The sequence below is a fragment of the Heterodontus francisci genome, chromosome 19 (genome assembly GCF_036365525.1).
Source record: "Heterodontus francisci isolate sHetFra1 chromosome 19, sHetFra1.hap1, whole genome shotgun sequence".
Classification (NCBI taxonomy): domain Eukaryota; kingdom Metazoa; phylum Chordata; class Chondrichthyes; order Heterodontiformes; family Heterodontidae; genus Heterodontus; species Heterodontus francisci.
Window position 1 is genome coordinate 54880168 of NC_090389.1, and position 25731 is coordinate 54905898.

Below are 25731 nucleotides of genomic sequence, written 5' to 3' on the forward strand. Positions count from 1 at the left end.
ATATGTTAATGGTGTGTTGAAAGACAAAGCATTAGTACAGATAGGGTGTTAACGGACTGAAAATTGAACAGCAGCAAGTACAAACATGAAAAAAAAAGTGGGTAAGCAAACTGAACAAACTAAGATGAAATAAAATAAACATACAAAAAAAATGTAAAAATTGTAAAAAAAAAAGAATAACTAAAAATAAAAGTAAAATGGGGGGCCCATCATACTCTGAAATTACTGAACTCAATGTTCAGTCCGGCAGGCTGTAGTGTGCCTAATTGGAAAATGAGATGCTGTTCCTCAAGCTTGCATTGATGTTCACTGGAACACTGCAGCAATTCCAGGACAGAGATGTGAGCATGAGAGCAGGGGGCAGTGTTGAAATCACCTCCAGTGTGATGCCACTACCAAACGCATCTTCCCCTCCCTTCCCCTGTCAGCATTCCGAAGGGACCGTTCCCTCCGCAACACCCTGGTCCACTCCTCCATTACCCCCATCACCTCGTCCCCTTCCCATGGCACCTTCCCCTGCAATCACAGGAGGTGTAATACCTGCCCATTTACCTCTTCTCTCCTCACTATCCCAGGCCCCAAACACTCCTTTCAGGTGAAACAGCGATTTACTTGTACTTCTTTCAATGTATTCGCTGCTCACAATGTGGTCTCCTCTACATTGGGGAGACCAGACGCAGACTGGGTGACCGCTTTGCGGAACACCTCCGCTCAGTCCGCAAGCAGGACCCTGATCTTCCGGTTGCTTGCCATTTCAACACTCCCCCCTGCTCTCATGCTCACATCTCTATCCTGGGAAATTCTCAGAATGAACCTCCAAGTATCAGATTAGCGAATGGGGACATTAGACCACAGCGGCACAGTGGCGCACTGGTTAGCACCGCAGCCTCACAGCTCCAGGGACCCAGGTTCAATTCTGGGTACTGCCTGTGCGGAGTTTGCAAGTTCTCCCTGTGACCGCGTGGGTTTTCGCCGGGTGCTCTGGTTTCTTCCCACTGCCAAAGACTTACAGGTAAATTGGCCATTGTAAATTGCCCCTAGTGTAGGTAGGTGGTAGGGAATATAGGATTACTGTCGGGTTAGTATAAACGGGTGGTTCTTGGTCGGCACAGACTTGGTGGGCTGAAGGGTCTGTTTCAGTGCTGTATCTCTAAATAAATAAACATACTTTTGCATTTAGAGGCAGAACAGCATGAAGACCTAACCAGGCTTTTCACAATGTTTCAAAGAGTTTGTAGAGATAAGCCGGGATGTACCACCTTAGCCACACACGATGTGGGTATAGGGGGAACCATTCCTTTGAAACAACATCCTTGCCGCTTAGGTCCAGAGAGACAGGCCCAAGTGGAAGCAGAGGTACAATGCATGCTGAAGGGCAGCTTAGTTGAACCTAGTCAGGAAAGCTGGAATTCGCAGATGGTCTTGATACCTAAACCTGGTGGGTCGGCTCAAACTTGCATAGACTCTAGAAAAGTAACTGCGGTAAAGAAGGCAAACTCCTACCCAAATTCTCATTTTAAGGACTGTAAGGTCAGAGTGGACAACACCATGTGTCTTACAGAGACAAATGTGTTGGAGGGATGCTGTCAAATTCCTTTGACATCCCAGGATAAAGAAAAGTCAACTTCTGTTATACCGAACAGGGATTTCCAGTATCAAGTGACGCCACGCAGGTTAAGGGGTACTCGAGAAACTTCTCAGAGAATAGTGAACCGAGTAGTGGTCAGTGCTCCTAGTGTGCAGTTCACCTGGCTGAGTTGATGGATAATAGGGACACATGGAAGGAAAACACGAAACAACTGGGAGACAATGTTTGGAAATTTGAAATGGGTTAATTGGGACAACCTTTGGAAAATGTAAAGCCAGAAATATTTTTATGGAACTTGTTGCTATAGTCTTACCATTTCAGAAAATTGTTTATCTGTATATGTGGGGGGAAAAAAGTGTTTTTTCAATTACTATTTTTTTTGCATTGTAATAAAACGCATTTCAGAAATGGCATTTCATTTCGCTGGGGCGGAGGTGTCATGATCCTGTTTTTTTTCTCCCCTCAGGAAATATGCTGTGTGCCTTTAAGGCTGTAAGAGATCAGTGCTTCTTTAAGGCAACCAGCTTCAGAAGTTACCGGAAAGTGCATCTTGGTTGCCCTGGATACAGCCATACAGAGAGGGAGAACAGGACATACAATGTTGCCATTTAACTTTGAAAACTGTTTGTTCAGAGACAGTTGGGTCACAAACTGTTCTGGCATGTGAAGGAAAGATGAGAGCTCTCCCTCAGTCTATTTAAAGACTATTTATACTCCCTCTCAGAATTCTGAAAAGTCAAGCCAGATTAATTATTTTTGAAAAAAAAGCTATTTGTTGATTCATTGTGTTCATCACTGGAAAGAAGAGCAACACTTCAACTGCTGAACTAGACTACTGACTGTCCTACTGTTGAAGAACCTTTTTTTCCTATCGGACAACTGCGAAGACTTCAAGCAGCCTTGGACCGTTTCTATATTGGGAAGAATCCATTTCGTCAGGAACATAAATCTGCAAAGACTTTATTGTTATTTCTATTTTTTCGAACAGCTAATTAAACAACAGAAATCCTGTTAGTTGAGTATATGTATGCGAATGTGGGAGTTAGATTCTTTTGTCATGCAGGCCCCCACCTGCCAAGAATGAGGCATATTACTTTTGCCACATGAACATTACATTTCAAATTGTTGCTGGGAAGAAGAGAAGGCCTGTTACAAGGACTGCCAGACCTTGGCTGGAAAAAAACATTTACATACTAACAGACATTGAAGGCAGGAAGCACATTCCATTCCCTGCTAAGATGATACAATACACAGAGCCAACATGTGGTCAGACCAGTTAGTCACATGATTAACCTGTTTGGCAACCTGGGGGTTTCTGAATTGTACAGTTTGAACTGAGAGCCTGCAGAAAGCAGAATGCTCCTGTCTGTCTGTCTGCTCCCATCTCTTTCTCACAAACCTCTGAATCCACTGAAGACATATGAACACCAAGAGAGAAAAGTCTCCTACAGCGAACAAGGTTTAAGAAGAATACTGGGCCCCAACGAAAAGCAAGATCTACCTACAATCAAGGCCTCTACAGTGAGCACTAAGAACTGTAACAACAACTCTTCAGATATTGCTTCAAACTTTTCCACTTCTGCTCTTTTCTGTCTCTCTTTATCTGTGTGTATCGCATCTACATGCAACGCGGGCGCGTCGTGTATCCGTAGGCGTCAACCAAATTTGAGTTTAAGTTTAAGTTTAATAAATTTCAACTTTTCTTCTTTAAACCTAAGAAAGCCTGTTTGTGCTGATTTCTTTGTCTTATAATTGGAAAGCGGCAAACAAGGATTCACCACGTGGGAGCTAAAAACACGGTGTGTTTAAAATTAAAACCAGGTGAAGGCTGAAAGGAAACCCTAGACCTCTTTCTCACCTGGTCGCAATGCTTTAAATAAGTTATCTTTGATATTGGTTTATCGTAGCAGTGTTTAAGATTTGTAGTTTTTTTTCCAATAAGCAGTTAATTTGTTGATATTTAAAGATACCTAGTTTGGTTCACCTCATTCAGGGGTTACTAGATTGTTCAATTCGGCTGCTGCTTTCTGCGATTTGAAAGCTTAAAGATATATGTTATGCAACCTGTGGGGTTGGGGAACCGAATTGACAGTGCGTTGCTCCCACCGCAGTCAAAATCATATATTTTGATTGGGGGTTTTGACATGAGCGGTCGTGCCATAATAGGTGTTATATAAATGCAAATCGTCGTTATGGACAGATTGTGTCAAGTTTCTTCTGATTCAAAATCAAATGTCCAATTTGCCTCACAGGTTCATATTTGTCCCCTTTGACCTTGAAATTAGCGATCCTTCAGTTACAATTACCATATCTCTGACCAATACTACATTTGAGTAATTTTTATTTTATTCATTCATGGGATGTGGGCGTCACTGGCTATGCCAGCATTTATTGCCCATCCCGAATTTCCCTTGAGAAGGTGGTGGTGAGCTGCCTTCTTGAAACGCTGCAGTCCATGTGAGGTAGGTACACCCACAGTGCTGTTAGGAAGGGAATTCCAGGATTTTGACCCAGCGACAGTGAAGGAACGGCGATATAGTTCCAAGTCAGGATGGTGTGTGACTTGGACGGGAACTTGCAGGTGGTGATGTTCCCATGCATCTGCTGCTCTTGTCCTTTGAGGTGGTAGAGGTCGCGGGTTTGGAAGGTGCTGTCTAAGGAGCCTTGGTGCATTGCTGCAGTGCATCTTGTAGATGGTACACACTGCTGCCACTGTGTGTCGGTGGTGGAGGGAGTGAATGTTTGTGGCTGGTGTGCCAATCAAGTGGGTTGCTTTGTTCTGAATGGTGTCAAGCTTCTTGAGTGTTGCTGGAGCTGCACCCATCCAGACAAGTGCAGAGTATTCCATCACACTCTTGGCTTGTGCCTTGTAGATGGTGGACAGGCTTTGGGGAGTCAGGAGGTGAGTTACTCGCCGCAGGATTCCCAGCCTCTGACCTGTTCTTGTAGCCACGGTATTTATATGGCTACTCCAGTTCAGTTTCTGGTCAATGGTAGCCCCTAGGATGTTGATAGTGGGGGATTCAGTGATGGTAATGCCATTGAATGTCAAGGGGAGATGGTTAGATTCTCTCTTGTTGGAGATGGTCATTGCCTGGCACTTGTGTGGCGCAAATGTTACTTGCCACTTATCAGCCCAAGCCTGGATATTGTCCAGGTCTTGCTGATTTTCTACACGGACTGCTTCAGTATTCGAAGAGTCACGAATGGTGTTGAACATTGCACAATCAGCGAACATCCCCACTTCTGACCTAATGATTGAAGGAAGGTCATTGATGAAGCAGCTGAAGATGGTTGGGCCTAGGACACTACCCTGAGGAACTCCTGCAGTGATGTCCTGTAGCTTGGATGATTGACCTCCAACAACCACAACCATCTTCCTTTGTGCTAGGTAAGACTCCAACCAGCAGAGAGTTTTCCCTCTGATTCCCATTGACTCCAGTTTTGCTAGGGCTCCTTGATGCCATACTCAGTCAAATGCTGCCTTGATGTCAAGGGCAGTCACTCTCACCTCACCTTGAGTTCAGTTCTTTTGTCCATGTTTGAAACAAGGCTGTAATGAGGTCAGGAGCTGAGTGGCCCTGGCAGAACTCAAACTGAGCATCACAGAGCAGGTTATTGCGAAGCAAGTGCTGTTTGATGGCACTGTTGATGACACCTTCCATCACTTTACTGATGATTGAGAGTAGACTGATGGGGCGGTAATTGGCCTGGTTGGACTTGTCCTGCTTTTTTGTGTACAGGACATACCTGGACAATTTTCCACATTGCCGGGTAGATGCCAGTGTTGTAGCTATACTGGAACAGCTTGGCTAGGGGTGTGGCAAGTTCTGGAGAGCAGGTCTTCAGTACTATTGCCGGAATATTGTCAGGACCCATAGCCTTTGCAGTATCCAGTGCCTTCAGTCGTTTCTTGATATCACGCGGAGTTAATCGAATTGGCTGAAGTCTGGCATCTGTGATGCTGGGGACTTCAGGAGGGGGCCGAGATGGATCATTAACTCGGCACTTCTGGCTGAAGATTGTTGCAAATGCTTCAGCCTTATCCTTCGCACTGATGTGCTGGGCTCCCCCATCATTGAGGATGGGGATATTTGTGGAGCCACCTCCTCCAGTTAGTTGTTTAATTGTCCACCACCATTCACGACTGGATGTGGCAGGACTGCAGAGCTTAGATCTAATCCGTTGGTTATGGGATCGCTTAGCTCTGTCTATTGCATGCTGCTTATGCAGTTTGGCACACAGGTAGTCCTGGGTTGTAGCTTCACCAGGTTGACACCTCATTTTGAGGTATGCCTGGTGCTGCTCCTGGCATGCCCTCCTGCACTCTTCATTGAACCGGGGTTGGTCTCCTGGTTTGATGGTAATGGTGGAGTGGGGGATATGCCGGGGCCATGAGGTTGCAGACTATGGTTGAGTACAATTCTGCTGCTGCTGCTGATGGCCCACAGCGCCTCATGGATGCCCAGTTTTGCATTGCTAGATCTGTTCTAAATCTATCCCATTTTGCAAGGTGATAGTGCCACACAACACGATGGACGGTATCCTCAATGTGAAGGCGGGACTTTGTCTCCACAAGGACTGTGCGGTGGTCACTCCTACCAATACAGTCATGGACAGAAGCATCTGCGGCAGGCAGATTGGTGAGGACAAGGTCAAGTATGTTTTTCCTTCATGTTGGTTTCCCCACCACCTGTCGCAGACCCAGTCTAGTAGCTATGTCCTTTAGTACTCGGCCAGCTCAGTCAGTGGTGGTGCTACCAAGCCACTCTTGGTGATGGACATTGAAGTCCCCCACCCAGAGTGCATTTTGTGCCCTTGCCACCCTCAGTGCTTCCTCCAAGTGGTGTTCAACATGGAGGAGTACTGACTCATCAGCTGAGGGAGGGTGGTAGATGGTAATCAGTTGGAGGTTACCTTGCCCATGTTTGACCTGATGCCATGAGACTTCATGGGGTCCAGAATCGATGTTGAGGACTCCCAGGGCAACTCCCTCCCTACTGTAGACCACTGTCCCGCAACCTCTGCTGGGTCTGTCCTGCCAGTGTGACAGGACATACCCAGGGATAGTGATTGCAGTGTCTGGGACATTGTAAAGTATGACTATGTCAGGTTGTTGCTTGACTAGTCTGTGGGACAGCTCTCCCAACTTTGGCACAAGCCCCCAGATGTTAGTAAGGAGGACTTTGCAGGGTTGACAGGGCTGGGTTTGCCATTGTAATTTCCAGTGCCTAGTTCGATGCCGGGTGGTCCGTCCAGTTTCATTCCTTTTTATTGACTTTGTAGCAGTTAGGTACAACTGAGTGGCTTGCTAGGCCATTTCAGAGGCATGTAAGAGTTAGCCACATTGCTGTGGGTCTGGAGTCACATGTAGGCCAGACCAGGTAAGGACAGCAGATTTCCTTCCCTAAAGGACATTAGTGAACCAGATGGATTTTTACAACAAATCGACAATGGTTTCATGGCCATCATTAGACTAGCTTTTAATTCCAGATTTATTAATTAAATTCAAATTCCACCTTCTGCTGTGGTGGGATTCGAACCCATGTCTCCAGATTGGGTCTCTGGGTTACTAGTCCAGTGATAATACCACTACGCCACCGCCTGCTATAATTATGTGTTAAAATTTTAATAACGATATGAACAATAAAAAGCTAACATGTGAAAAAGCAGCTAAAAATTAAGGAATTTTTAAAGAATGCAAATACATTACATTTCCACTGGGTGGTGGGTTGGTAACCAGAGGGCACAGATTGCTACGAGTTTTGATGATGTGGAATGCACTGCCTGAATAGGTTGGTGGAAGCAAATTCAATAGTAATTTTCAAAAGCAAATTGGATCTGTACTTGAAAAGGAAAAATTTGCAGTGCTACGGAGAAAGAGCAAAGGAATGCAACTATTTGGATATTTCTTTCAAAAATCTGACACAGACACAATGCACCGAATGGCCTCCTTCTGTGCTGTGAGATTCTATCGTGATTCTACAATGATTGGCACTGCAGTGCAAACAATTTATGTTCACCCCAATACCTTATTTATAACTTCACTTGCTGCTTGGCTTCTAGACACTGCATTAAGGAATCTGGTGCATCAGTAGTTAGCATATGTTAGGGCATGAATGCTGGAAGATTCTTCTTGTGCATCTGCATAGGTTGGAATGAAACTTAAAACAATCTATCCTATACTCTCAGTCTTTCAACAATATTTGGAGTGGGGACTGGGTGGCGCAGTAAGTCAGAACAATGCTGAATACATTTGAGTAATTTAATTATACATTAAGGACTTATGTTTGAACTCAGTCCAGACAGATGGTGAGATGATTGTTAAAATGCTAAAATGAAACAAGTTGGGGCATGTACCTGTCCTAGTACACAGATTCACTGATTGGACAACTTGACTCATAGGGCCTGTAAAAATGACTGATGTAGGATCTTACATTTATGCAAATAAGATTGAGGAACGCAATTAGGACAATGTAGCAAGACCTCTAACTGCAACTAAATTACATTACCAATATTCTGAGAATGCTTGAGCTGATGCTGGTGCAAAGGAGGAAGATGTCTTATCTCCCTACCAAGCATATTTTACCTTGATGAACACAAAATTCAGACATAAATAAATTTATAATAAGAAAAAGGTAGCACTGGAAAGGGATAGACAGTACAACATTATTGTAAAGTTTACCAATTAACAGATTTGAATCTGGAATCTAACGGGCCATCAGATTTGCCACCCATATGTGCAGTGAGTAAGCTTCTCATGTTGTACATAGGAACAGGAGTAGGCCACTCATCCCCTTGAGCCTGTTCCCCCATTCAATAGGAAAGCTTTTAGAAATAATCATTCCAAACAAAATTAAGTCACTTGGACAAATGTGGATTAATTAAGGAAATCTAGCCCATATTTGTTAAGGGCAAATCGTGTTTAACTAACTTGCTGAGTTCTTTGAAGTAACAGACAGGGTTGATGAGGGTATGTGGTTTATATGGTGTACATGGACTTCCAAAAGGCATTTGATAAAGTGCCACATAACAGGCTTGTCAGCAAAGTTAGAGCACATGGAATAAAAGGGATAATGGGAGCATGGATATGAAGTCGGCTGAGTGACAGGAAACAGAGTGGTGGTGAATGGTTGTTTTTCGCACTGGAAGAAGGTATATAGTGGGGTCCTCTAGGGGTCAGTGTTAGGACCTCTGTTTTTCTTGATATATATTAATAACCTACACTTAGGTACATAGGGCACAATTTCAAAATTTTCAGATGACACAAAACTTGGAAGTATTGGGAACTGTGAGTACACTAGATAAGTACACAACGAAGAAAGGACTAGAAGGATATGCTGATAGGATTAGATGTTGTGAGGGGCATGTGGAACATAAAAAGACCACATGGAACAGTTGGCCTGAACAGCCTGTTTCTGTGTTATAAGTTCTCTGTAATTCTATGTAAGGAACCAAAACTCCACATACATGCCCTCACACATATTGCATTGCCAGTATAAAGAGGCAATCTCCACATTTTCCATTGTTTCTTCATTTGCAAACTGGGAGTGTGCTCCCAATACAACTTGCCAGGAGGTGGGATTTCCTGGACAGGAGCCATATCTGCACTTCCTTGGTTGCAAAGTCCAATTCTGTTCAGTATTGTGCTGGGATGAGTCAGAAGTCTGTCAATTCCCATGGGAATGCAGGATAATTCTCTTTTCTCTGGAGGGAAGTGATAAAGGAAACAATAGCGGGCTTGCCATTTTTTGATCCGAAGGCTACTCACTCAGCAAGCTACAGTCCAGGCTGCCCTCGAAAATCAAAAGAATGAGGTTTCTGCCATAAAAAAGTGAGGAAGAAACTAAAAGCCATGCAGAACATGGCCCAAAATAGTGAATCCTTTAATTGTCTCCTTATTGTGTTATTCAATGGCATGCCTGCAAAATATGCATAGAATTTGGCTTCAGCTAGCTGCTGGATTCAAAGAAGTGTACAGGAGGGCATGCCAGGAGCAGCAACAAGCATACCTAAAAATGAGGTGTCAACCCGGTGAAGCTACAACACAGGACTACACCTATTCCAAACAGCAGAAGCAGCATGTGATGAACAGAACTAAGTGATCCCACAACAAATGTATCAGATCTAAGCTCTGCAGTCCTGCCACACCCAGTCATGAATGGTGGTGGACAATTAAACAACTAACAGGAGGAGGTGGCGCCTCAACTATCCCATCCTCAATAATGGGGGAGCCCAGCACATCAGTGCAAAAGGCAAAGCTAAAGCATTTGCAACCATCTTCAGCCAGAAATGCCGAGTGGATGATCCATCTCAGCCTCCTCCTGAGGTCCCCAGCATCATAGATGCCAGTCTTTGGCCAATTCTATTCATTCCACGTGATATCAAGAAACGGCTGAAGGCACTGGATACTGCAAAGGCTATTGGCCCTGGCAACATTCCAGCAATAGTACTGAAGACTTGTGCTCCAGAACTGGTCATGCCCCTATCCCAGCTGTTCCAGTACAGCTACAACACTGGCATCTACCCGACAATTCCCACCTGATTAACAAAAACAATTGCTGCAGAGGTTTTAACCCCCTTTTTGTGTTTTATTTGTCAGATAAATACAGACAGTGGCAGGTTTTCTTGTAGGTTTAAAACAGAAGACAAACTATTTATTGAGCAAATATTCACTATCCTGAAATTGTCGCATCTGCACCCACTTGCACTCACTCTTGCGTGCATACACACACACACACAGACGAAGAGACAGGAGGAGAGGAAAAGGGGTAAGTGGTTTGAAGCGAGGTAGGTTTTCAGGGTTCATGCTAAATCTGATGAATCTTCTCAGAAGTCAATTTTTCTTTACAGTTGCAGGCCTGGGTTGTTTTCATATTTCTCTATTGGTTAAAATTTCAGTCTGAAGGCAGGGGATCACTTCCAGTTCTCTGCTGCACAAGTTGAAATGTCGAACTCAAAGCAGGACACTTTTTTTTGGCTTGCTGAATTTTCTCCCCGCTCCCAGCTGGACAGGCTTTGGTCATGTTTTGTCCTTATTCTTTTTCTCTCTCTGTCTCTCTCTCCAGAGAGCTACTTTTTAAGCTAAAAGTCTCTCATATCTTGTCTGTGTTGGGAGACATAGATCTTCCTCCCTGCAGTGACCGACAATGGCCCAGGATGTGGCTACTGCACACCTTCTTTGTTTCAGAAGACTCCATTCAATACCAAAATGTCTCTTGATGGGTTCAGGATGGTGTAATTCACACCTCTTAAATTTGGAATGTATCCTTCGGTCCTTGCCAGGTAGTAAGACAGTTTGAATATACAAGGCCAGGTCTGTTGACCTTCGTCAGCCATTTTAAAGCACATTGTCCATTTTTAAAAGAAAAGTTCATCTTTCTAAATCTACAGGTTGAATTCTTGTACTTTCAATCACTGCACTTTATGTGAGTGGAGGGGAACTTGCAGATGGTGATGTTCCCATGCATCTGCTGCCCTGGTCCTCCTAGGTGGTAGAGGTCATGGGTTTGGAAGGTGCTGTTGAAGGAGCCTTGGTGAGTTGCTGCAATGCATCTTGTAGATGGTACACACAGCTGCCACTGTGCATCAGCGGTGGAGGGAGTGAATGTTGAAGGTGGTAGATGGGGTGCCAAACAGGCAGCTTTGTCCTGGATGGTGTCGAGCTTCCTGAGTGTTGTTGGAGCTGCACATATCTGCACTCAACTGCGCAAGTCCACTGAACATGTGTGCTAATCACTCATAGCTGAACTTGTGTTCCACTGGATGAGGGACCACCCCTCCCTCCGCTCCCACCAAACTAATGTTATTTAATGGGCCAGCCATCTAACTTGTAGATGGGGTGCTTTTGACTTACTTCTTCTACGGACAAAGTTGGTGGAAATACTGTGGCTTGTTTTTAAGAGGTCTGCTATTGAGCTTATACATCCATTCAGGAATGGTAGAGGATTATGTCACTTGTAGTCTGAAAGAGGTATGGGAGCTGTCATTGCAGAACCTCTGTGTCTGCAATGTGACCAACAACGTCGTAGTCGTAGTGAGGAGGAGTCTCCACGGATGGCTGTACCAACCACGGATTTTCCAAAAGCACTTCTTATACCTCCATCTGAGCCAGGAGCAATGCCGGAGATGATTCAGCTTCAAAAAGGAGGTGGTTACAGAACTGTGTCACCTCTGTCAACATGACCTGGAGCCTCACACCAGGGGGAAGGTAGTGCTGCCAGTGGCCATAAAGGTCACAGTGGCATTAAACTTCTATGCGACTGGGTCTTTCCAGGCAGGAGCAGGTGACATATCCAACATCTCCAAGTAGGCTATCTATACATACATCTTGGAGGTGATGAAGGCCCTATATGCCGAGAGAGGTGATTACATTGTGTTCTCTCTAAGGAAGGAGAAGCAGGATAAGTAGACACATGGATTTGCCAGGATAGCTGGGTTTCTGATGGTGCAGGGAGCCAACAACTGCACACACGTGACTGTGGCCCCCATGTCACTGAGGAGAGGTATAGGAACTGCAAATGCTACCATTACAACAGTTGCAGTTGGTGTGCGATCATGAACAGTACATCATGTAGGCGAATGCCCGCTATCCTGGACCAGCCACGATTGCCTCAAAATGAAGGAAGTCTGCCATTTCCACCACCTTCATGCCTGCAAGAACGAGAGGGTTGCTGCTTAGGGACAAAGGCTATATCGTGTACATGTTGCTGATGAACCCCCTCCACCACTCAACCACACAAGGACAGCGGGCATATAATGAGAGCCATTGAGCCACTAGGAACATCATGCAGCAGACCACCAGAGTGCTGAAGCAATGCTTCTGATGTCTATGCCACTTACAGGGGCAGCACTCCAGTACATGCTGGAGCATGTCTCCAAGTTCATCATGTGGCATCCCCAACAACATTGTCATCATGAGGGCACATCTACTGCCACCAGGAATCTGGAGGCATCTTGGGAGGAAGAGAAGGAAGAGGTGGAGGGTGGGGGGAGGGCGAGGAGGCAGAGGAGCCAGGGAGGATACATCCAGGAAATTTTCGCTCTGGACAGGCTGTCCACAAGTGCCTGGTCAGATTCCACTTCCCATAGGACAACTTCCCTTTACCACCATGAATCCACTATTCCCCACCTCACAATCCATCTGGGACACCCCATTGCAGCGTTCCCTCGGATAAGATCCTACAATAAAAGCCATCGATCGTAATCGTTCCATAACATCTTTATCCAACAATAATTCCAATTATACAAATGGAAATGAACTATTCACCCTTGTGCATCCCCTTCATGCCTGTTTTGTGGGTGCCAGGGCTTGTCCTAGTGCTCCTACGCAGTGCTATCCCAGTGGTTGCAGCATGCCTGGTGGAAGGCTGCTGACTTTCCCTGGGGCAACCTGCAGATAGTTTTGCAGGATACCCTAAAGCAGCTCTGGGCCTCAGCGGCCCTGCTTCAGACTGCACCATCTTGACATGGGCAGCAGCATTCTGGGTTGACTGACTGAGAAGTAACAGCAAGGGCACTGGCAGAGTGGCAGTGGCGTGAGCATGGATCCAGTCCTCCTGAGAGAGGACAGTAGGTTTGTGCCCCACAGTCTTACTGCCACTCCCATGGTGAGGAGCCTCAGCAATCAGAGTAACCTGTTGGAGGACCGATTGCTGGACTGCTGCGAGAGCCTGCATGCCCATTTGAGCACCGAGGTCTGTAGCCATGATGGCAGCAATCTGGGCCTGTATGGCAACAAGCATGGATCTCGTGACTTCTGTCTGAGCTTCCACTGCAGCACTGAGAGGTTGGGCAGCTCCTGCCTGTGCTGCAATGGAAGCTGAGAAGCAGCCACCAGATGCTGCATCCCAGCTGGATCTGCAGGTGCTGCCATGGAGTTGCCACCATTTCCACTCTGGAAAGGATGGGCTCCAAGCTCTGCGCGATGCCCTTTGCCACATTGAAACTGGACTCCTTAATGCTCCTTGACAGTGACAACAGGCTCCGTGATAGGCCTGCTAATGCACCAAGCATCTTGGTGCACATGCTGTAGCCCACTCGTACCCGGTGACTCACCACATGCGGATCCCGACTCTATACTAGTCTCCAAGGTACGCACAGTGTCAGTATCTGAGCTGATGGTTGTGAGTATCAAATCAAATGATGGTGTTTCTTCATCAGTGTTGTGGCATTGCTCGCTCTCTCTCTCTCTCCTGGGCCTGCTATGGCTGGGAAGGCAGCAGTTCTTGAGTATCTGAAAGCATTAAGTCAGAATGGGAGGGTTGGATGAGGGAGGGGGAATGGGGTGTAAAGCAAAAAGGTCTTGCACTTCATTCCAGATAGCAGGATGAGAGTGAGGTGGGAGCAGAGAGAAGGGGCATAAGGCTGTAACGTACTGTCATCCGGAATACTCTCGGCAATGTCAGATGGTACAGGTTCTGTCGCAGCCAGCCCGTAAAGGTGTGCCTGTCGTCCACCGGTTCAACTTTGCTCCGTTCTATTGTGAGCAACCTTATCCTGCAAGAGAGAGGGCAGAATGTCAGTGAGTGAGTTGCACTTTGTTTGGTTGTGCCTGCCACAGCTGAATAGCTGGAGGTATGTGGAAGCAGCGAGAGGTGGATGTGAGTCTAACATCATTGGAAGATGTGTAAGGGGGGGGGGGGGGGGTGGAGTATCTGAATGTCAAGCATGAATCCTGAGTGTTAGGGATTTCTGATGGGTGAGTGCTGAGGGTGTGGTGCATTGAGCAGCCTGAAAGGTTGGTGGTGCGGAGGGTATGAGATGTCCTTTGAAGATGTATTCACTGACCTTGACTACCCACATGTGATCATTAAACTTCTTCCAGCACTGCAGCTAGGTTCTCAGGGCCAGACTCTGGGAATGTATTTCCCTGGCCACCTACTCCCATTTCCTTTGGAGGGTGTTCCTTGAGGGCCCCCTGGCACCCTCCACCCCCCCAAACCCCACCCCTAACAGCCCACAAACCCCCCGGGAAACATGACATCAGTTCTACATGAATAATAGGCAGTAAGCAGAGGGGGAAGGCACATTTTATTTATTTATGACAGTCAACAGATTGTTCATTGTATATTAGCTGCATCTTCTGTTTTCAAAATGGTTTTGATTTCCTCTCCATCCACTACTTTCTGGCACATTAACAGGGGTCAGTATAAAACAGCACTACAGTCTAGGATTGCAGCAGAGAAGGCTAAGAGGAGATTTAATAGAAGTGTTAAATTCATTAGGAATTTAATTAGAGTAAATAAAGGAAAAAAACTCTTTCCAGTATGATGGAAACAAGTTCAATAATAGTTTTCAAAAGGGAATTGGATAAATAATTAAAAGGAAAAAAAATTGCAGGGAAAAGGGGAAAGAGCTGGGTTAACTGGATTGCTCTTTGAAGAAGCCAGCACAGACTCGATGGGCCAAATGGCCTCCTTTGAGTGTACTATGATTCTGTGAAATTAAATACTCCTCTTGTCCACCTTTATGACTGAGGCTTCCAGCATTGGATCCGTGAACAGCGGATCCCTCTCTCTGCCTTGGTGCTCCATCTCTCTTCTCTCCAATTGCAGCACTGACAGTCAGCAGCAGCCTCCTTTCATTCAGTGCAGCTCCTCTTTAAGAGGGACAGACTGTCTTCATGAGCTTGAGTCGAGCTGGACCACATGCTGGCCTCACACACTATTAAGCTACCTGTTGAGCACGCAGCCAGCCAGCAGCGGAGGTCACGCTGGCCTGCACGCTGAAATCACTCAAATGGGGAGGCAGCACGAAGTTCACCCGCTGCCAGGCTCAACGGGAACGGCGTGGGCAGAACTCAAATTGTGACCACCCCCCCAAAACACATCCAAAAATGGGTGTGAATGGATTTTTAGCCGTTCATTTCTAATGAAACTACATAAATGTGATGTAGGAGATGCGAAATTACGGAGAGTACCTGTCCTGATTTGATGTTATATTCCAGTAACAATGTGGGACTTTAATTGTTTGTATAGGTGTGATCATTTATAGATCGAATAGTTAGGAAATTATACAGGCATGTTTGTACAGTGATAAATAGTTGACATATTAGGTGCAGCCCAGTTGTAGCATTGTCTTCTATTGCACTAATATATGTGGTAACACTGCAAATGTTGTTACGTAACGTTGGCATGGAAAATTGTAAGTTTGTAGAGTCAACAGAAACTGGGGTGGGGAGAAGAAATGTCTGAGTTTATCGCAATGCTACCCCCTACTGGTATTGAAGTGTAACTTACCTTGAATATAACATCTAACAGGATTTCCACAATAATACAAGACTGAAAATTGCAGAGAAGTTATAGATGGTACTGATTTCCCTTTGTGCTAAGCTGATGGTAAACATTTTAATATTTGCTGATAGTTAAGCAATGTGGTTGACGCTTAACTGCCCTCTGAAATGGCCTAACAAGCCACTCAGTTCAAAGGCAATTAGTGTTTTTTTTATTGCCCAACCCTTTCAACAAATAGAATTGTACTTTGTCACTAGTACAACATTTAGAATAATGATGCTTTTGGTCTAAGTAGCTCTGGTGTAGGGACAATATAACTGTGGTCTGCCCTTATGAAGCTATGCATGATTAAGAAAGAAATGTTTTAAAATCAGTGTATGGCACTATTGGAATCAGCACACTGATTCTAGAGCAATTGTTGTGTGATGTGAAGCTTTATCTTCTTTCATTAGAGTGACAGATTTCATGTCATAAAGAAGATTCATTTTTAAAGATACACCATTTGCAAAAGTGTACCGCAACCTGTGTTTTTTTAAGATCAATAAACACTTCAGCAATTTGTCATCAATAGGCTGTCTGGTGCTAAACTTGTCAAGGAGCTCACCATTAAATGTATAAATACTTAACTTCTGCAGTCACAAGGATAACATTTTGCTTCAGGGTATAGGTAATCATTTTTAATTTTTTTCCACAAACATCTATCTAAATAGAAAGTAACATTTTCTTCCTTTCCTGTTCTTTTCTCTCTCTTAACAGCTGTAATTCTTAAAAGGGTACTTAATACTCTTAATATTCAGTTGTATGTGTGATGTGAAAGTTAATCTATAAATCTGGTGATTTGTGAGCTGGCAGCAGAAAAGATTGATCATGAACATTGTAAAAACCCCATCAGTTTAGAATGTTCATCTGGGAAGGAAACCTGCCAGTCTGGTCTACATATGACTCTGGTGATACATTACATAGTTGACTCTTAAGTAGCCTAGCAGACCCACTCAGGTAAAATCAGGGCAGCTAGGGAAGGGCCTCTATATTTCTGGAGAACTTCACTAGGAATACAAAATAAAAAATGAACTTCCAAGATCATCAATTTCCCAATATTTATAATGTTCAGAGAAAAAGGCAGTCTTTAACATTTCCTTGTCAACATCTGTTGTGTTGTTCTGTGTGTATGAGTACTGGTTATCTTATGCTGTGAGACCACTGAAATTTGGGAGTGAAACAAAAGAAATTAAAAGGAACTGAAAATATATGGAAGAGTAGAAAGGAAAAAAAACAGCAGAAATCGAAATAAAACAACAAGGGGAACAGTGAAGAAAGAAACTAAGACAACATGATAAGTAATCAGAAAAGTCAAACAGGAGATACAAGGAGATCAAGAAAGAAGCATCATGAGAGTAAATAATAAATTATATGAATACTGTAGTACAACTTTAGATTTCAAAACAAAGTTCTGAATACATGTAAAACACAATGGGGTAAAAAGAATGGGGACATCTTTACTATTCCTTGATTTTTCTTGGTATGCTTGCACTGGTGTACATATGAAAATGTCTGCAGGAAAAACAAAACAAAATCCTAACAGGAATGATGTGATTTGCACAAAAAGATTGATCGCAATATGGCAGCATTAGATTTCTATTGGTAAGAAAGACAGACACTGTATTCTGAAAAGCTCAGGTGTGCTTTCACTTCTGAATTTGTTTACAACGAGTAATAAAACTATTATGAAGATTTAATAAAAAGGGAATGTGATGGCATTTGCGAAGGAGGATGTTGGAAACGAGGTGACTCATTACTTTATCTTGTTCCAGTAAAGACGATGATTTCTTAAAAACTGGAAGATAATATAAAAAGGTAAAGAAATGGGTCCAGAACAACAAGCTCTCAGACAGTGGGGGCTGTTTTCGTTCAGTGAAAATGTTTCTTTCCTCAACCAGATCAGAGAGCTGTCATCTTCCCACTCCACTTCTCTTGATCCGCAGACAGGCTGACAAGGATCATTCAGTATTGACTTGATAGATCTGATGTCCTTTGACAAATCTTTGATTTTATTGATCAAAATCTAATTTTTAAAAAAAACACACACACTTTTGGATTCATTCAATAACATTCATGTTTATTAACTTCATGGTGTAGAAACCTTTTTTGATTGTTTACCATCAAAAAGATTGATAGAATCTTACAGCATAGAGACGACCATTTGGCCCATCGTGCCTGTGCCAGCTCTTTGAAAAAGCTGTCCAGTTAGTTGTACTCCCTGTTCTTTCCCCACAGCCCTGTAATTCTTTTCCACTTCAAAGTTTATATCTAATTCCCTTTTGAAAGTTACTATTGAATCTGCTTCTGCCGCTCCCCCCCGCCCACCCACCACCCTTTCAGGCAGTGCTTTCCAGATCATTAGAACTTGCTGTGTAAAAGAAAAGACCATTTAGACATTTTTGACTGACTGCTACTAACACTCTGTTCTGAGCTGCAGTTATCAAAAAGGGAAAACTTAGAAAACAAAAAAAAAGACATGAAGTTGTTGTGAAGGTGAGTTGTTTTGATTATTAATTTCATATGATGTGGGTGTCGCTGGCAAGGCCAGCATTTATTGCCCATCCCTAATTGCCCTTGAAAAGGTGGTGGTGAGCTGCTTTCTTAAACCGCTGCAGTCCATCTGGTGAGTGAGGTATGTTAGTGTTCCAACAATGTGAAGGTAATGTTTGCTAGTGCCCCTAAATTATATGGCAGGATTTTGAGCCCTGCACAATCAGCATAAGGAATATCGAAAATGCATGGCATGTGGTTTAATCTTGACTGCTTTCTGGTGGTCAGGTGCAGAGTGTTACTAGTTAGCTGCTGAATATGATACATGTAGCAGGGAGAGATGGAAGAAATGTGAACAAAGTTTTTTAAATATTACAATGGATACTGTACTCTATTAACTTGCAATTAAGTATTTGACAGTACACAATAACTTAATTAAAAAATATAAATTAAACTTAAATATGCTAAACCGTTCCAAAATTGAAAATTAGCCTCAGGGTAAGCACTGCTAGAAGTTGGACTTTGAAGCTAAATCCAGCATGTATGCAGAGAAGAGAAACTGGCACACAATAACCTGGGAAAAAAACAAGAAATGCTGGAAATACTCAGCAGGTCTGGCACCATCTGTGGAGAGAGAAGCAAAGTTAACATTAACTTTGTTTCTCTCTCCACAGTTGCTGCTGAGTATTTCCAGCATTTCTTGTTTATATTTCAGATTTCCTGCATCTGCAATATTTTGCTTTTACACAGTAACCTGGAGTTGCCTCACTCTTCCACCCAGTGATGTAACTACCATAGAGCAAGTGGTGCACGATGCAGTTATGGGGCCCAACCCACTGGCAGCAGAATGTCAGGACTCTGGTTTGGACTCAGGTTAATTGTGAAGGTGACAACTCTGACTGGAGCCTCAGGCAGAGCCGACCTGTACTTGGTTTTCACACGTCAAAAAATCGGACAGCACGGTCAGACCAAAACCAAACCAGGAGATGGCACAGAAGGGCAGTGGGTTCAGTGTTTGGGACACTTCCCACAGAGCACATTGTCCTAAACACAGCTCAGCACCAACATTTCTAAACCTGGGCTTGGACCAATAAAACAAGGGTTTTGTCAGAAATTACAGCACAGGAGAAGGCCATTCGACCTTATTGCCAATGCCAATGCTGGTGCTCTCTCCTGTAACCCCATTTTCCCATGTTTTTATATCCCTCCTTTTCAAATACTTATCCCATTCTCTTTTGAATATTCTAGTCTCGGCCTCAATAGCCACTTGTGATGAAGTATTCCGTGGTTTAACAGCCCTCAGTTCAAAATCCTTCCTTTTCCCTCATGCCTAGTTATTCCATCGAGAATCCTCAGTCGCTGTCCCCTTGTTCCCCATTGCACCCCCAGTGTAAATGACATTTTGTTATTTACTCACCGCAAGATCCTCAGGTTTCACTCACCCCTTTACTGGTGGCTCTTCCCTCTGTGCTGCTCCCAGCTCTGCAGGAAATGCACGCCCTCCCCATTCTCCCTCTCCACCTCCACCTGGCCCATGCTCCAGTCTGCTGAGCCTCAATCTCCTTCTCTCCTACCTGGCCAAGCCCCAAACCCATAATTCCCCAATTCCCTGATCCACAATCCTCCTTTTTCCCCACCCTGTCAAGCCCCAAACCCTTGACCCCCATTCCACAGTCTCAGACGCCCTCTCAACCCCGAGCTCCCATTGCCCCCTCTCCCCAAACCCCTCATTCCTGATTCAATTCCCCTGGCTCCTGGGAATATAATGCACTGTTTCCTTTCTCCTGCATTGAGTATCCATTTTGGTTTTTAACTCTGAAGTGCCCTGTGGGTTGAGTTGTACTGCACCCCATGCAAATTCAATAGATGTTTAAAGGTGGATTCCAAATCTCCTTATCTAACTCCACACAGAAGCTGTGTGAGGCCCCTCCCCCTAGGAGCAAGGAATATAGTGTGAAACCCAGTTTAAAACTGCTCAGAGCTCATGAGTATTCTTGAAACTTATCTGGTGTTTTGACAACAGGTCCACATGTGCAAGCTCCCTCCTGGGCATCAGAATTGTCTCGGAGAATCCCTGTTATTGTATCTACTGCTGAATACTCTATTTCAAATCTGAAATTAATGAAAAACTACCTTTATACTACAATTAAATAAGTTATCAAGACTAGCTTGTGAACAAGCAAGAACTTCCTCAGAGCTGTTGTGCTCTGCTGCAACTGGGATTTCTGTCCCATATCCAGCAAAGTTACAGCAGGGGAGGGGGGAGCAACTCCAAGGAAATTCCCAGGTGATATATCTAAAACAATGGCTATATTATATAGTTACACAGTATTAACTGCACAGAAACAGGCCATTCGGTCCAAACAGGTCGATACTGCTATTTACACTCCCCACGAGCCTCCTCCCACCTTTATTCATCTAACCCTATCAGCACACCCTCCTTTTCCTTTCTCCCTAATGAGTTTATCTAGCTTTCCCTCAAATGCATCTATATTAGTCTCCTTAGCTAATCTTAGTGGTAGCAAGTTCCACATTCTAACCACTCTTTAGCTAAAGAAGTTCTCCTGAATTCCCTATTGGATTTAATAGTTACATAGTTTATATTTTTGGACCCTAGTTCTGGTCCCCCTGCAAGTGGAAATACCTTCTCTACATCTACCCTATCAAGCTATTTCATAATCTTAAAGACCTCTAACAATTCTTCAGAGGAAAGAATCCCTATATGTTCAATCTTTTTTAATAGTACCTCAAGCGTGGTCTGACCAAGGTTTGATGCAAGTTTAACATAACTTCTCTGCTTTTCAATTCTATCTCTCTAGAAATGAACTCCAGTGCCTTGCTTGCTTTTTTATGGCCTTAGAGTCAAAGAGTTATACAGCACAGAAACAGGCCCTTTGGCCCGTCGTGTCCACACCGACCATCAAGTCTATCTATTCTAATCCCATTTTCCAGCACTTGGCCCATAACCTTATATGCTATGGCGTTACAAGTGCTCATCTAAATACTTCTTAAATGTTGTGAGGGTTCCTGCCTCTACCACCTCTTCAGGCAGTGTTCCAGATTCCAAACACCCTCTGGGTGAAAATTGTTTTCTCAAATTCCCTCTAAACCTCTTGCCCCTTACCTTAAATTTATGCCCCCTGGTTATTGACACCTCCGCTAAGGGAAAAAGTTTCTTCCTATCTACCCTATCTGTGCCCCTCATAATTTTGTATATCTTAATCAGGTCCCCCCTCAGCCTTCTCTGCTCTAAGGAAAACAACCCTAGCCTATCCACTCTCTCTTCATAGCTGAAATGCTCCAGCCCAGGCAACATCCTGGTGAATCTCGTCTGCACCCTCTCCAGTGCAATCATATCCTTCCTATAGTGTGGCAACCAGAACTGTACACAGTACTCCTTATTAACCTGCGTCGCTGCTTTCAGTGATTTGTGTATCTGTAGCCCAAGTTCCCTCTGTAGTTCTACCCCATTTAGACACTTATTTTCCAAGGAGTACATGGCCTCCTTATTCTTCCAACCAAAATGTACCATCTCGCATTTATCTACATTGAAGTCAACCTGCCCGTTCTGCAAGTTTAATATCTTCCTGTATTTGCCACAGTCCTCCTTTGTATGAACCACATGGCAAATGTTGGAATTGTACTTCCGATTCCCCATATATTCAGTTACATTTTGTATAGATGTGCAAATAAATTTTTCTATGTGCAGATAATTTAAAAAAATGTCTCAACATAGTCTGCGCATTGCTTGTATATTTATCGATAAGATTCTTACTTTGCAAAATGGTAAAAGGAGGCATATTTTAGATTTTGTAATGGAAAGGATTCCCAATCTGTTCTTGCACCATTGCCCTCTGGGGCCTTGTTCAGTCTCTTCCTACCCTGAACTGCAGTTTAATCTGTTAACTGAGTGCACACCAGCCAAACCCCGCCCACCCCTGAAAGCAGAGCTGCAGGCTGAAATCAGATCTGTTCCCCACCCAACCCCCTTTCCGACCTTTGATCGTGAAAAAGTTCAACCAGGGCGATGGCGCCGAAATATATCACAGTTCGTATCTACTATTTACTAATTAAATGAACAATGAATTAAATCACAAAGAAAGAAAGGGGTTGGATTTATAAATATTAGATAACTAGGAGTAACAAAGGGAAACGCACAACAAATGACCACAGAGTGACTGAGGCCGACAGGCAGATAGAGAGACGGCCACGAGAGAATAACAAACAGGCAGCAAGCAGTTGGAGAGACAGGGAAGAGACAAATGGCAGAGATCCAGAGAGGCTGACAGCCAGGAAAAGAACATGACAAACAGCAAAGAGACAGAGTTTGGGAGAGCAGCGAAAAAGAGATAAACGGACAGAAAGAAGAATGGAAGTAAATGATTACGGCAACATTCCCGAATTCTATTTTTTAATCTGAACAGAATTTTAATGTAAAAATCAAGCAAATTCTTCCTTGAGCTGGAGAAGTTACTTATTATTTGTTAAATCTAAGGATTGGTTATGCTGGCATTCAACATGCTCACAAAGAAGGCGGTTTATCGATGATTGTACTGATAAAATAATGATTTAAATGACTATGTTGCATCTCATCAAACTTTATTGACTGGAAGTGTATTGAATGATCCCAGAGTCGGCAAAATACTTCTACCCACTAAGTGGATACTAGGTTCGGCATATTTTGTAACATTTTTACTAAGAATTTTGTAAGCATTCTGCTGGATTTCAAATAAAGATTGTTAGAAATATTAAAATTTCAGTACAGACTGCCTGCAAAAGAAGAGACTATTTGTAATTAATATCTATAAAAAATGAATCCTATTTGTTTTACAGTCAAACATTGAGATAAATCACCAGGGGGCGCTTCATAGAAGAGCTGATGAGCTTCTTTTGTATCTTAGATTTGTAATTTAACGTAAAACACTTCAGTTTACATGAAGAAATTCCTCTATTAAAATAAATGCTCGGCAAACTTTATGTTATGTTGAGGTTTTAAACACACCAAGGGTTTATTTTTCTAATTATTCAGTTCATTTTGTACCAACTGAGATGAACTTTAGTGCTAAGAAAAACACTTTTTCAGTGTCGCATTAGGCAATTTCAGCACAGAGATTCAATGCAATGTAAAGCTCCCTTTACTTTGCTGCAATAATGTGCTGGGTTACTGGTGGAGCAGGTTTCACCCTGACACAGGTAGACAATCTCACTCCAACATGACTTCAGAACAAACATACGAATTAACAGCAGGAGTAGGCCACTCGGAAGGCCACTTGAAAGAAGCACACACACATCTCAATATCTACCCACACTATTGCTCGTTTTTCTTGGCCACTACTGGCAAGATGAGGAAGGAGAGTGTACCTGAGTGATGGGTGCTGACTAGGTTTAGTTTTTAAAGAATCTTTTAATTGGCCCTCTTTAATGTTATCAGCATATCTGCGATCACGAGTTAGAATTCGGCCATATCTGTTGGAGGAGATTTCCTCAAAGTTGAATAGAAACATTATGTTGGATTGAAGTGTAGCCTATAACCATCTGGTTGGGTCGGTACTGTAGTATGGGGGAAGTTTTCATGTCATCAATGGTGCCATCAATCTCCGATCCCCCAAGTTAGAATGTGTTATCCCCTGTTCCGCACCGAGCAGTAGCCCTTGCCGTTGACAAGGAAGACAATTGGAAGCCCGGCGACACCTTAACAGCATCAGCGGGTTTAACAAAAACACTGATGTTACCAATAGCCCTCGTTATTGCCGGCAGGAAGCCCTTCCCAATGTGCATTCAAAATGCAAGAGAGCCCCACCTTCTCCCTGCACTGGTTACATTTTCTTTGCACGGTAATGAGCTCCCTGACTGACAGTGTCCAGTTAGTGGAGTTAATGGTTTCTTATTGGTGATTTTGTTTTCTGCTTTCCCATGTATTATGAACTGGGTTGAGATTTGCTATCTTATTTCAGTCAGGCCTCTAAGCAGTCTACTGAAGAAGGAAACTTTATTCAATGGAGTGAGTTTCATTGAATTTCAGGACCTCAGGCATACTTATAACCCAGGACACTACATGACCTAGTTCCACCGCACCCGACATTATTCAATGTGTAAAGAGTGATACCGGTATTTCTTTAAAGCATAGCATTAACATTTAAATCCATTTCTGATAAACAGGTTACTGTCCTTCCTTTCGCGCGTCACATTACCATGATAATGATTGTTTTCTGACCATTTTCTTTCAGAAAGGCAACTCAAACTATTTTACTAACAGCTCACGAAACAACTTTTCTATTCGTTTCAATTTCATATTTCCCTAACACGTCTAGTTTATTTAACAAAATTCAATTGATTTTTTTGGTAATCAAGGCAAGCCGTGATAAACGGGGACTCGCGCCAACCTCTTCCCAAACACAAAATGAAACATTACGATGTTCACAATTCCTGATCCAAATGTATACATGGAGCAATTTCAAAACACGTGCCCAGTTGCTGCCAGGTGACACGAGATTACTTGTCCCTACTTCACAAATCTCATTTTAACCACTTCATATTATTCCGATTACTTAGCTGTTGGATGAAATTTATTTACTCTTGGAAAAACAATAAAATAAACCAAACGCTCCTTTCACACGCTAGTAATGAGGACTTGCATCAATTCCCTCGTCAGTTGTTTTACAGCTCACTCCAGCTTTCCCATTAAACAGTTCTCTTTCTATAAAATGAGAACGTTTCCTATAACTTGTTCTCATCTTGTTATAAATCATTATGTCACCATCTGAAGTGAACTAGAAATCCGCGAATTCTCTGGCGATTAAGGCTACAGATTGCTCTCAACAGAGACAGAAACATAACTCACTTGGTAAAACTTACCCAGAGCTGGCACCAACTGAAATTGACGAACTCTCTATTTGCTTGTGTTTGTGCTGCACAGGTCCACCAGTAAACTGGAATCTTCCTGCGCCGAACTCCTTTGAATTTTCCTGAAAGGAGAGTTTCGCTGTTTTTTAACAGGATGGTGTAAAGCAACAAGGAACTGGGGCTGATTTAAGTTCTGATCCCCCACACCGATAGCTCGTCTTTTAAAACATTACGTAATGCCTTCGCTATGTTCATTCATTTAACAGGACCAAAAAAAATTAACCCTATCCTTCCATTGTCCCGATGGAAGCAGATATCTGCATAGCGCAGCCTTACAAAAACACAAATAAACACACGGAAAGGGACGCACTGCAATTACCCAAATCCTATTACCAGTATGTTCTAAAATACAGTTGACTGAATGTCAATACCTGTCTAATTCTGAGGTTATGATATCCCTAGGTTCGGTCATAGTTGAATCTGTGGAAACGGGAGTGTTTAAGGTGTAATTACAGAATTTAATTTGGGTGGGATTAT

General features: G+C 43.4%; 1 protein-coding gene across 5 annotated transcripts in view; it reads right to left on the bottom strand.

Moving 5' to 3' along the window:
* flnbl (filamin B, like) overlaps nucleotides 1-25392 on the bottom strand; it is a 174769-nt gene extending 149377 nt beyond the window's left edge. For 3 of the 5 annotated variants that reach the window (XM_068051656.1, XM_068051654.1, XM_068051652.1), the window contains exon 1: nucleotides 25207-25391. The gene's annotated coding sequence lies outside the window, so the exon portion shown is untranslated. Of the gene's footprint in view, nucleotides 1-13965; nucleotides 14087-25206 lie in introns of all 5 variants that reach the window. The other 2 variants (XM_068051653.1, XM_068051655.1) reach the window with 2 other exon arrangements.
* Between the last annotated feature and the right edge of the window lie 339 nt (nucleotides 25393-25731).